Genomic DNA, 11,149 nt, shown 5'->3' on the forward strand with positions numbered 1-11,149 from the left:
TTCAGCAGCAGCCGCTTTGTTGTGATGCAGGTTGATCTGCATAATGCGAAGCGGCTGCTGCTGTCGTTCCTTTACTGTCTTTGACCTAGACGGAACCTGATCCATCCTAGGCCAAAGTGCAGTTTCCCCTCATGAGTCCGCAGATACTCCTGCCCTTGTGTTTCGATTGACACTCTTATCGCCAAACCCTCACCCTACGGACTGTGGCTGACGAGTTTCCATGAGCTAGTCTGGAGGTTGGGGTTTTGTCTACCGAGTATTGTCAGTATCCTCGTTGGGTCAACCGCTGGCGGTGGCACCCACGCCGACAATGCCCTTCTGCTGGGAATCTCATTTACACCCACAGCCGCCAGTTGGCAGCCCTCCCAGAGTTCACCAAGGCCATCTATTGTGTTAACAAGGAAGTTTAGAGATTCCTTGTTCTCACAGCAGATGATCTTGATGCCTCTGAAGGGAGCTGCTCTGCCGAACTGTGTGTGCTTGGGAGGTTCCCCTTCGCCTGTAAACACTATCTCTCGTAGCTGATTCTCAATCAGATTTATCGATGACCTCTGTGCACAGTTCATCCGGCACTAAAGGTCTGTCCGTCTTTCTCTTACCCGTCCCGCTACTCTTGGGAGGAGAGCGAGGTGTCACCTTGTGACTTAAGTTGGCCTGGGAGGTTGCCTTAGTAGCGGTGGACTTCTCGCTCTCGTTCCTTTGGTAACGAGCAGAGGAGGTGGATGGCTTGGAGTCCAGTCTCGGAATGTGTCTCTTGGCCCTAGGGTGTGGTTCCTCCGTGGATCTAACCCTCTTCACCGGATTCTTCGATGAGGAGGGATTGGAAGGTTCCACGCCCCCAGGTGCGGAGTCCATTGCCGCGCCAGGTTTCCCAGTCATCATCTCCTCTGGTTTCTGGGGCTTCTTTTTCGGCGGTGAAGGTTTCTCGGGAGGCCGAGTCAAGTCACCATCTCTCTTAGTTTGACCTTTGCAGGTAGTGGGAGTAGATGATGGCGTTGACGACAGCAAGATCTTGTCGACCATCTGGATCAGGGAGAGTCTATCGAACTCAGGATTTCTCTTGGGTAGGTGAGGGTACTTCTCCTCGAATTTGCCCACCACCTTGAGATTGATCCTGATCAATTGGCAATCCATCACTGAGAGTGTGCATGGACCTTCGATACGCCCCTTTGTCCTTCGTCAGTCGATTTACTGCTTTGCTTAAGGTGGTGGGAACTTTGTCGTCCAAAAATTTAGTCGTGGTTTCCTCCTCAGTGGCAATTTGTCTCTTTAGAGTTGGCTTATCGGCTTCGGCCGATATACCGATACCCCTAGTTAATGGTGGTCCCGTGTCCGCAGGTTTTGTAGTTTCCGCTGAGTCCGAGGACAGTTTATCTGCAACTGCAGCTGCTGAAACAACTGTGTTGTTGAGTTCGTCGTCAGATAAACTGACGGCCTCATCAGAAACACATTTCCGACTAGGACTAGGGAAAACCATCCGCTTCAACATGGCCAGGCGCTGCCTGCTCTGTTCAGCAAGGCTGTCCTCATTGAAGCCTATAATTGGTAAGTCTGGTCCGTCCCCTCCCGAAGCTACTTTCCTGTCAACCGTAGGTTGAGTCGGGTCAGATGTGGTTGTGGTAGTGCCATAGTCCATGGGCGTTGCGGATTTGTTGTCATCATTGAGGGTTGGGTTTTTGGGTTTTTTTTTTTTTTGTTTTTTAAAAATTTCGGATCCATACATCATCTAACTATGTCTATACTTCATTGAGACGCCCAGGTTTTCAATGAGGCTCCGTTCTAATAAAGTTGGTACCCTAACTGCAAACCTAGAACACCGATGGGCACGCGTTCGCCTGACACCCCGGCGTTAGGAGAACTCTGTTACGCAGGAGATCACTATGTGGGTAACCTTTGGTCGGCCACAATCTCCTCAGCCCAAGCTTCCAAAGGATTGGGCGGGGGGATTGTGGCCTTAAGCCCTCGCATCGCGTCAAGATTGTTACCCCCCATTTTGCCTACATTTTTGACTGCACTACTTGTAATTTGATATTTGATATTCACTTCAGTCAGAAACTTCTCCGCAGAATATTATCAAAATGTATCCGTATTTAGGTATAGCCCCCATATAACGGTACCCACAATTTTCAGTATTTTCAGGATTTTAGATATAGTTTTTTAACTGAACTAGCTCTAATTCGACAATTGAGGTTCTCAGTGGTCACGAAAGTTCTGCGCCAAAAATTGTCAACATTAGTTCATGTTTTGGTATAGCTCTCATCTCATGGTACCTCCGGATTTTCGGAATTTTGAGTATTTTACCTAAGATTTTTAACCGAATTAGCTGTAATTTGACAATTAAGGTTCGCAGGATTCACAAGACTTCTCCACAAAAAAAAACTGTAAACATAGGGCCATGTTTAGGTATAGCCTCCAAATAACAGTACTCCCGATTTTAAATATTTTAGGTACAATTTTTAACCGAACTAGCTGTCATTTGACATTTGATGTTCATGGGGGTCACAACATTTCTTCACCAAAAGTTGTCAACATAGGTCCATGTTTTGGAATAGACCCCACATAACGGTACCTACCAATTTTCGGTATTTTAGGGGTTTTGCCTATATCTTCTGACTGAACTACTTATAATTTGATATTTGATAATCCCTTCAGTCAGAAACTTCTTCACAGAAAATTTTCAAAATTGATCCATGTTTAAGCATAGCCCCCATATAACGGCATTTGAGTTTCCTTGCTGTCACAAAATTTCTTCACCAAAAGTTGTCAAACGATTTTTTTTTCAAAATTGATCCATGTTTAAGCATAGCCCCCATATAACGGCATTTGAGTTTCCTTGCTGTCACAAAATTTCTTCACCAAAAGTTGTCAAACGATACCTTCCGATTTTCGGTATTTGAAGGGTTTAAGCTACATTTGTTAACTATAATTTGACATTTGAGTAGCCCAGTGGCCACAAAACTTCTCCAAAAAAATTTTCAGCATTGTTTAAGGTTTTGTTATGAGCCCATAATACGGTAGGTCGGATTTCACCATTAGATGAAAATTATTTTTTTCTGAAATTTTCAAAAGTTCAGAATATCTCATTGTGGAGGATATTACAAGTTCGATCTGGCCTTACATAAATTTTTTTCCTTGTTTTCATTATTGTTTTCAACTTCTGCTTCTGGCTATCCGTCATAACTCCTCTGTCCATATGATTTTCCATTGTTTATTGCGTTAAAATAAGAACCACCATCACTATGGCATTTATTTTACGTTAATTCACCTCCAAAGCTTCAATCAAATTACGGACAATTTAATTGCATTAATCTCGGATTATTATTTAACAAAAGAATCCTTCAACTGTCATCAAATTTTTGGTCAATATGTTGAACAATGGCGAAAACCTCCACTCACACATTAACAACATTCACACACACACACATACTCTCACGAAAAACCAAATGACCGCAGCAAAAATAGCAACGTCTGCATCAAAACAAAAAAAACAACAACTCAATGTGACATTTTTAATTTGATTAAATGCAATTCGATTGACTCCTGGGAGGATAATGCCATTTATGATGATGACGATGATGATAGCAACAATGGCGTTGACATGACAACGACAACAAAACGACGATCATGATGATGATGGCAATGATGGCGTTGATGACAACAACAACAATCACAGCCATCAACTGAACAATAAAGTCACGTCATTGGGGGAACACTTGCAAAAGTGTTAAATGATTAAACGAATTGGCCAATGTGATAAATGACGATGATGATGATGATGATGGCAATGCTGATGAAAGCCTCACTTGAATGACACGCTATGGAACCGCTGAGCCACTGACATCGATATGCCGTGTTTATTATTATAAATAAAACAAAGACAACAGAAGTGGTAAAAGGTTATTGATATTAAATATTTAAATGCCATTATGTTGACTTTTGTGTATACTGTATGGACTCTGTTTGGTAAATAAAGCTTACACAAGAACAATATAATATCAACGAAGAGAAAAAACCCGCAAGGAATTTTGTACATGAAGTGTCATGTTGCTACCAAAAAGCTACAGTTTTTAGGTCTTGGTTGGTCTTACGAAAATGTGGCCAACGGAAAAGTTACCACTCCCCAGAGAGACCATAGATTCCCTGTGTAATCAATCCTGGGTAGTGTGACGTGGTTTTGTCGCGTCCAGGGAGTAAACCAGGACTAAACCTTACGGAATAAAAAGTGTTCTCTCTCTCTCTCTCTCGTTGAGTTTAAATCGGTCAATCTACTCGTAATTAAATGCTATAAACTGTTGGTATGGATTGGAAACGGTCGTTGAAGTCAAGGAATATCGGCAAACTAAAGTGATGTTTCGCCAGAAGTAGAATTCATGTTCTGTTGTATATTGTTGTTGCAACAGTGTTTTTATACCCTACACCACTATGTGGGGAGGGTATTATAAGTTGGTTTTGGCAAAAAAAGCTTGTAACACATCGAAATAATGGTCGTAGACACATACATATATATATATACCAAAATGAATATCTCGACGAGCTGAGTCGATCTATCTGTGTGTGTCCGTCCGTCCGTCTGTCCATCTAAACCTTGTAATCACGCCACAGGTCGTAATTTTAATCCAATTGTCACCAAATGTTGGGTGTTAATGGGGGTCCCACAGAGGAAAAAACCTATTGATTTTTGTAATGATCGGATATTATTCAGGGGTCGGAATGTGAAAAAACTTATTTGGATAAAAGGCCAACGTTTTATTTCAAAGCAAATATCTCTCTTCTGTAAGAGGTATATCGAAAGCAAAACCTGGCAAAGAAAGTAGAAAATATCACCTTTACAACGATGTGAAGTAGGTTGTCATAGGTGGTCAATCCATTTTTTGTGCAATCACACTACAGGTCGGAATTTTGATCGAATCCTCACGAAATTTTGGGGGTTGATGGGGCTCTCACAGAGAAATAAGCCTAATGATGGTTGGCGTACATCCCACTTTTCCATTTTTTTTATTTGAGTTGTACTAACGATGCACTTAAATGCGTTTCAACAAAATTGACCTATATTAATGAAGACATTCAGAGGAAAGGAGCTGAGCTATCCCAATTTTAATATTTTGAATTTTACCAGTCAAAAGCTTATGCACAGGGGTAGTGGTGGAGGGTATCACATAGTCGGCCCCGACCCGACTATAGCCTTGGCTCACATTTTTTATTATATGTTTGGCTCTGCGTTTATCTCCAGTTCTAGGAATGTGGCTGTTTCCATGTGATGTAACCACTGGATCTACTGGAGAAAGTTGAGTAGGTTTGGCAGAGCAGTTGAAAACGTGCAGTGTGTCTTGCGTAGCGCTGGCAAACTATCGATGTAAACAACATTTAATAGTTTCGATATTTCCATTTCAAACTATCGATAGGATAACATCGATACTATCGCCTCATATAACTGTTTTGAATTGTATGGATGGATTTATACCACAGTGGCTGAGAAGAGCTGGCAAAAAATCGATGGCACTATCGATAATATCGATTATTTCTTTAAAATTCATTATTGATAGATAGCTTTGTCTATCGATATTATCGGATTAAAAACTTCTAACCTAAAATTCGTTGAAATCAATATATATTTCGCGGCTTTTCGCTTTTGTGGATGTGAGGAAGTAAGTCCGTAGTCACACGTACAAATTTTTCGGAAAAAATATATATTTCGCGGCTTTTCGCTTTTGTGGATGTGAGGAAGTCCGTAGTCACACGTACAAATTTTTCGCAAAAGTAAAATGTATTTTTGTATGTTTTTTTTTTATAAAAGTAATTGTTTTTTCTCCTTTATATTTCTGTGAACTACTTGTGCAAAATATCAACAAAATCATAGACATTTCCGTTATTTTCATTTCCAACTTAATGCTGATGACAAATTAGCGATAATATCGATAGCAATCGATTTTTTAAATAAAATATCGAAAATATCTAATGTATGGAATATCGATAGTTTTCCAGCTCTATGGCTGAGAACTCATATTAGTATTCGCTTCTATAGTTTAAGGTGCCACCCTGGTGCAGTGGTAAACACTTCCCTGACCAGAATATCAAAATATTCGGCGTAGCAGATCTCCTCAGTGTAATATTGGCTTACATTTGCTGAGTATTTCAGCCATGAAAAACTTCTCCACAAGTGGTGTCGGACTCGTCGATAAAAAGTAGTTCCAATTTCATTGAGTCAATATGAATCGGCGTGCACTCATTAATATAAAAGAAGTCTCCCTTATCCATTCGGGAGTATGTAATGTAGTCTAAGGGCCAACCAGAATCAGTTCGTTGAGTGTCCGGTTAAGCATTAAAAACAACAACATGAAAAATATTAACGCGTGACGCGACACTCAACGGACCGTTGCTGGACTTCTGGACTTATTCTGGACTTAATTTTTATACCCTCAGCATTTATGCTAAAGAGGGTATGTACACTAGGGTTATGACTTTTTTACAACCTCATATCCCTGCATCATAGCGTGATGTGTTTTGCCATAAGATTACATAAAATCATAATTATAAGGTGATTCGGTGAAAAACCTCACGCACAAAATGATTTTAAAATTTGAATTTATCAAAATTATGGACAATTTCTTGAAGTCACTGTAAGCAGATATACAATTGAAATTAAATTTTAGAGTCACATGAGATAATTAAACTGACATAACATTTATTTCTCACTAATTTTCTTCAGTTCTGAGAATCGTAAAAATGTCGTAAACGCTTTTATTTAAAAATATAATTTTTTAACAAAAAATTTAAAATTTTTTCAAAATGGTTTGTGCATGACCTTTTTCAATATTTGAATGAAATAAACTTTATTATAGTTATTAGTAGGCTTATATTTATTCATTCGTGCAACAAAAAATAATTTTTGAAAAAAAAATTTTTTCATTTCATACATTTTTTCAAAAAATTATATTTTTAAAATCGATTTGTGCCTGAACTTTTTTTATATTTCAATGGAATAAACGATAGCGTAGTGATTATTAGGCAAAAGTTCATTCATCCCTGCTACAGGAAATCATTTTTGAGAAAAAATGTCAAAAAGTCATAACCCTAATGTACACTTTCATACGGGCAAAATGTGCCTCATCGAAATAATGGTTTTAGACCCCAAATATGTTTGGACGAAATGCGTTTCAGATAATTTGGAGTTGATTTAGCAATGTTTGTCTGTCTCGCTGGAAGGAGCGCACGATAAGTCTCGAACGGGTAAACCGATTCGGACCAAAATTTGGCTTTCGTAATATTTTGTACAAACTTTAGTTTAAGTTCTTATATGCGTTATAACGGTCCACTCCTTCCGGTACCTCCCCCACAAAAGTTAGAAAATGTTCAGAAAGTTTGTGCACACGATAACCATTGAATGGAGTAACCCATTTGGTCCATACTTCGCACTTCGTGAAATTTCTACCAGACTTAGATAAGGTTCCAATACAAACTCAGTCTGGCCACTCTTTCGGGTACCTCCCTCACAAAATTTCGGAAAAGTTCATTTTAGGAACTGCATTCGAATCGCTTCAATTTTTGTTGTAACAACTTGTATTCACTGCCTCCAACACGACGGTACAAGCTTTATCAGGAGCAAGTCCATACTTTCTGAGATATTAGCCTGAAAGGTGCAAAAAATAACCCCTTTACACGGATCTGCCGATTCGGTCCAAAATTTGGCCCTCGTAATATTGGACAAATATACAAACTATACTTAGTTTAAGTTAGAAGATAAGCCATATCTGTCCACTCCTTCAGGTACCTCACCCACAAAAGTTCAAAAATGTTCTAAAGAATTGTGCGCACTATAACTCTTGATCGATTTGGTCCATACTTTACACAACCTAATATATGTACCAGATATAGATCAGGTTAGAATATGGACTATATTTGTCCACTCCTTTTGTGGAAGGTACACACAAATTTTTTGATACGACCATTTTTAAGACCTGCTCTTCAATCACTTTGTATTCGCCGCCTCAATTACGATGGTAAAAGATTTTTCAGGTGCAAGTCCATACTTCTTGAGAACAGCCCGAAAGATGTAAAAAACCCTATGGCCATATGTAGTGGCTGGAGAGTACGATAACGTTCGAACTGATCAACCGATTTAGTCCAACATTTGGCTATCGTCATATTTTGTCCAAACTTAGTTTCAGTTCGAACATGGGCAATACCGGTTCACAACATCCCGTACTTCCCCCAAATATTTAAAAATTTCACTAAAATGGGGCAACCAATTTGGTCCAAACTTTGGATCTCCTAATGTCCAAATTTAGTTTACCCTCTCCTTAGGGTACCTCCCCCACAAAAGTTCAACGTTTGTGTCCAAGTTCAGTTTAGGTCTGTTCGATGATCCTTTGGAAATGTATACCGATGCTGTTCGTTTTGGTCGTTTTTACAGCCATGTCTTGTTCTCCGTGTTCAAGTCCATGCCTCTTGGCATGACAAAAGTTGTACGATGACCCACTGAAAAGACTAATGGGCGAGAAATCTATTTAAAGATATGACTCCCAAAATAGGATCCAATTCCATAATGGACTATGTCGGTCCATTACATCATTACGATCTCAATAACGTCTGGGGGTGGCGTAAAACAGAAAAGATAGGCTGAACAGTTCCGAAAATATCACCCCACCATGGGGAACTCTCTGTTTCACCCTACGGGGCTTGGACTTCTTGCTCCTGAATTCCACATACGACTGGCGAACACACACGATTATCCAACGTATCATACTTGACCGGAGGGTTTTGTGCTCGATGTCCTCAAACAGCGTGGAGTGCTTGACAGTATCAAAGGCTTTTGATAAGTCAAGCGCCACAATCACTGTTCTATCACACGGCTTGCTCTCGTTGAGTCCTATTACGAGTGGAGATGGAGTGTAGCGCTGTTGTCGTGTTGTGCTGCTTACGGAACCGATGCTAATGGTCGGCAACTGGATAGCTACTTCTTACACTGGGGAAGACTATTTGCTACGGGAGACAAAAGTGAAATCGGCGTGTACGATTTACCTTTGCTGGCATCCTTGCCTTGCTTCAGTGGCGGACCCACTCTGCGCATTTTCCAGACTTCGAGAACGATGTGGGTGGCTAGCGACAGGATGAGACATTTGCAACACCATCCATTTTAAATTGTGGTGGTTCATCCCCGGCAGGAAGAGACCTTTTCTATTTGCCCTGTCGCTCCCGCACGTCTTCGTATCAGTCAGCGTAACGTCGCCAAACGTGACTGAGATCTTATGTTCCTTCTTTCCAGTGTTCGAGAGTGACTTAACTCTTGCCCACAATTCACTTTTTCCGGCTCCAATTTTGTAACCCTTCATATGATTTAAACACTTGTTCCGTTTATGCTCACCGACCAACCTGTTAACTTTTAGTATCAGCTTATTGACTCTGGAGTCACTGGAGTTGGCTGGACGAAGCTCATCACGCTCATTTGCTAGTCCTGTCGCTTCTGCTGGAAAGTTTGGTCTCACTTCGGATATTCAAGCGGCTGCAGGCATATGAAGAGCGGCTGCAGCAATGATGATGTCTCGGAACGTCCTTTCTGCTACCCGAGCATCAGATGGTTTGGGCAGATCTCAGAAGCGGTGATTAGTGAGCTCTCTGAAAATCGGCCATTAGCTTTCCCATGATTGCCGAAAGTGAGGAGTTCAGAGGTGATTAAATCGGGAGGTCTGCTGATGGAGACAATTATGCGAAGAGGGTCTGGCTCAATACATATCTGCCAAACTGTGACACTTTCCGCTAATTCTGATAGAGTAGTCCTCATTGGTGGTGCAAAACGTAGAGCTATCAATATGATAAGCAGCACTATCGGAAAATGCTATAATTTTTGCGATTGGCCCCTAATGTCAGTTCTGTTTTGACATTTGTGTAGTAAACACATGTAAAATACACGTTAATAAACGATGTTACGATACACTGCTCCAGAACGCGGAATATTGGTGACTATTTATTTGGCCAATAATCGGCCGGTGACTTTGCCAAAACGTGAATTTCGTCGCAGACGTTTAGCCGCTCGCCTCGAAGAGACTGGCACAACACGTGATGCTGCCATGCATGCCAGACCCGGGAGTATCCGTTCTGCAGAGAATATTGCTGCTGTAGCTGAGGATGTCATGGAAGCGCCGTCGACATAGGCCAGACGACGTGCCACGCAAATGGGTATCAGTTGACGGTCTTTACAGCGAATTTTGGTACAAGATTTGAAGATGTTTCCGTACAAAGTCCAGACGGTGCATCAGCTGTTAGATGCTGACCGCCAATCGCGTCTAACATACAAGCAAGCTATCCTTAATCACCACCAACAGGAAGATGACTTTTCATCAAAAATAATCCTGAGTGATGAGGCGCTCCAGACTACTTTTTGTGGGGCTTTTTGAAGTCGCCGGTTTATGTCAACAAGCCTCAGACTCTTTCAGCTCTTAAAGACAATATCCGACAAGAATATGAGGACATATCGCCTGAAGTTTTCGCCAAAGTGATGGAAAATGGCATAAAAAGGGCTCAAAAGACAATAAACTGTGGCGGCGGCCATTTATCTGATATCATATTCTCGACTTGACGTAAAAAAATTAAAAGACCAAATAAAAATAATCCACAAGAAAAATAAACGTTTTTCATTTTTTTTTTAAGTTACAGCCAAAAAACTTCGGAAGATTACTTTTGCGCCACCTTGTACTATGCCCTTCTGGTCGTTTCCAAGTACCGAATGCCACAACTCACGATGAACTTTAAAGTCCCCGAAGACTAAAGGGGCTAATGTTGGGCCTATATCCAGGAGTACAGCTATTTATCGGCGGGATATATAAGTTCAGAAACTCTACTTCGGCAGTTCCACACCTAACTGTGCTGTAATACCAAATAAAATTTTTCGTGATCTTGTCCGTACTGATGTAATTACACAAAAACTCAAACAATCCTATGGTGACCAAACTCAAACAATCCTACGGCAGATAACTATTGAAAGAAAGGATTTCAAACATTAGGTACATCTACAAGATGGACTATAGAGCGTGGAAAACATAGTAGTTATACTCATAAGTTAGCTTTGTATTATATAGAAGATAGTCCTTTTTGAGTTTTGGCCACCGACGTGACCCAATATTTAGGTCTGTTAGTGGAAAAATTAAGACCACTG

This window comes from Musca autumnalis, unplaced genomic scaffold, assembly GCF_047663935.1.
Source record: "Musca autumnalis isolate F117 unplaced genomic scaffold, ASM4766393v1 scaffold_3, whole genome shotgun sequence".
In the NCBI taxonomy this organism is placed as follows: Eukaryota; Metazoa; Arthropoda; class Insecta; order Diptera; family Muscidae; genus Musca; species Musca autumnalis.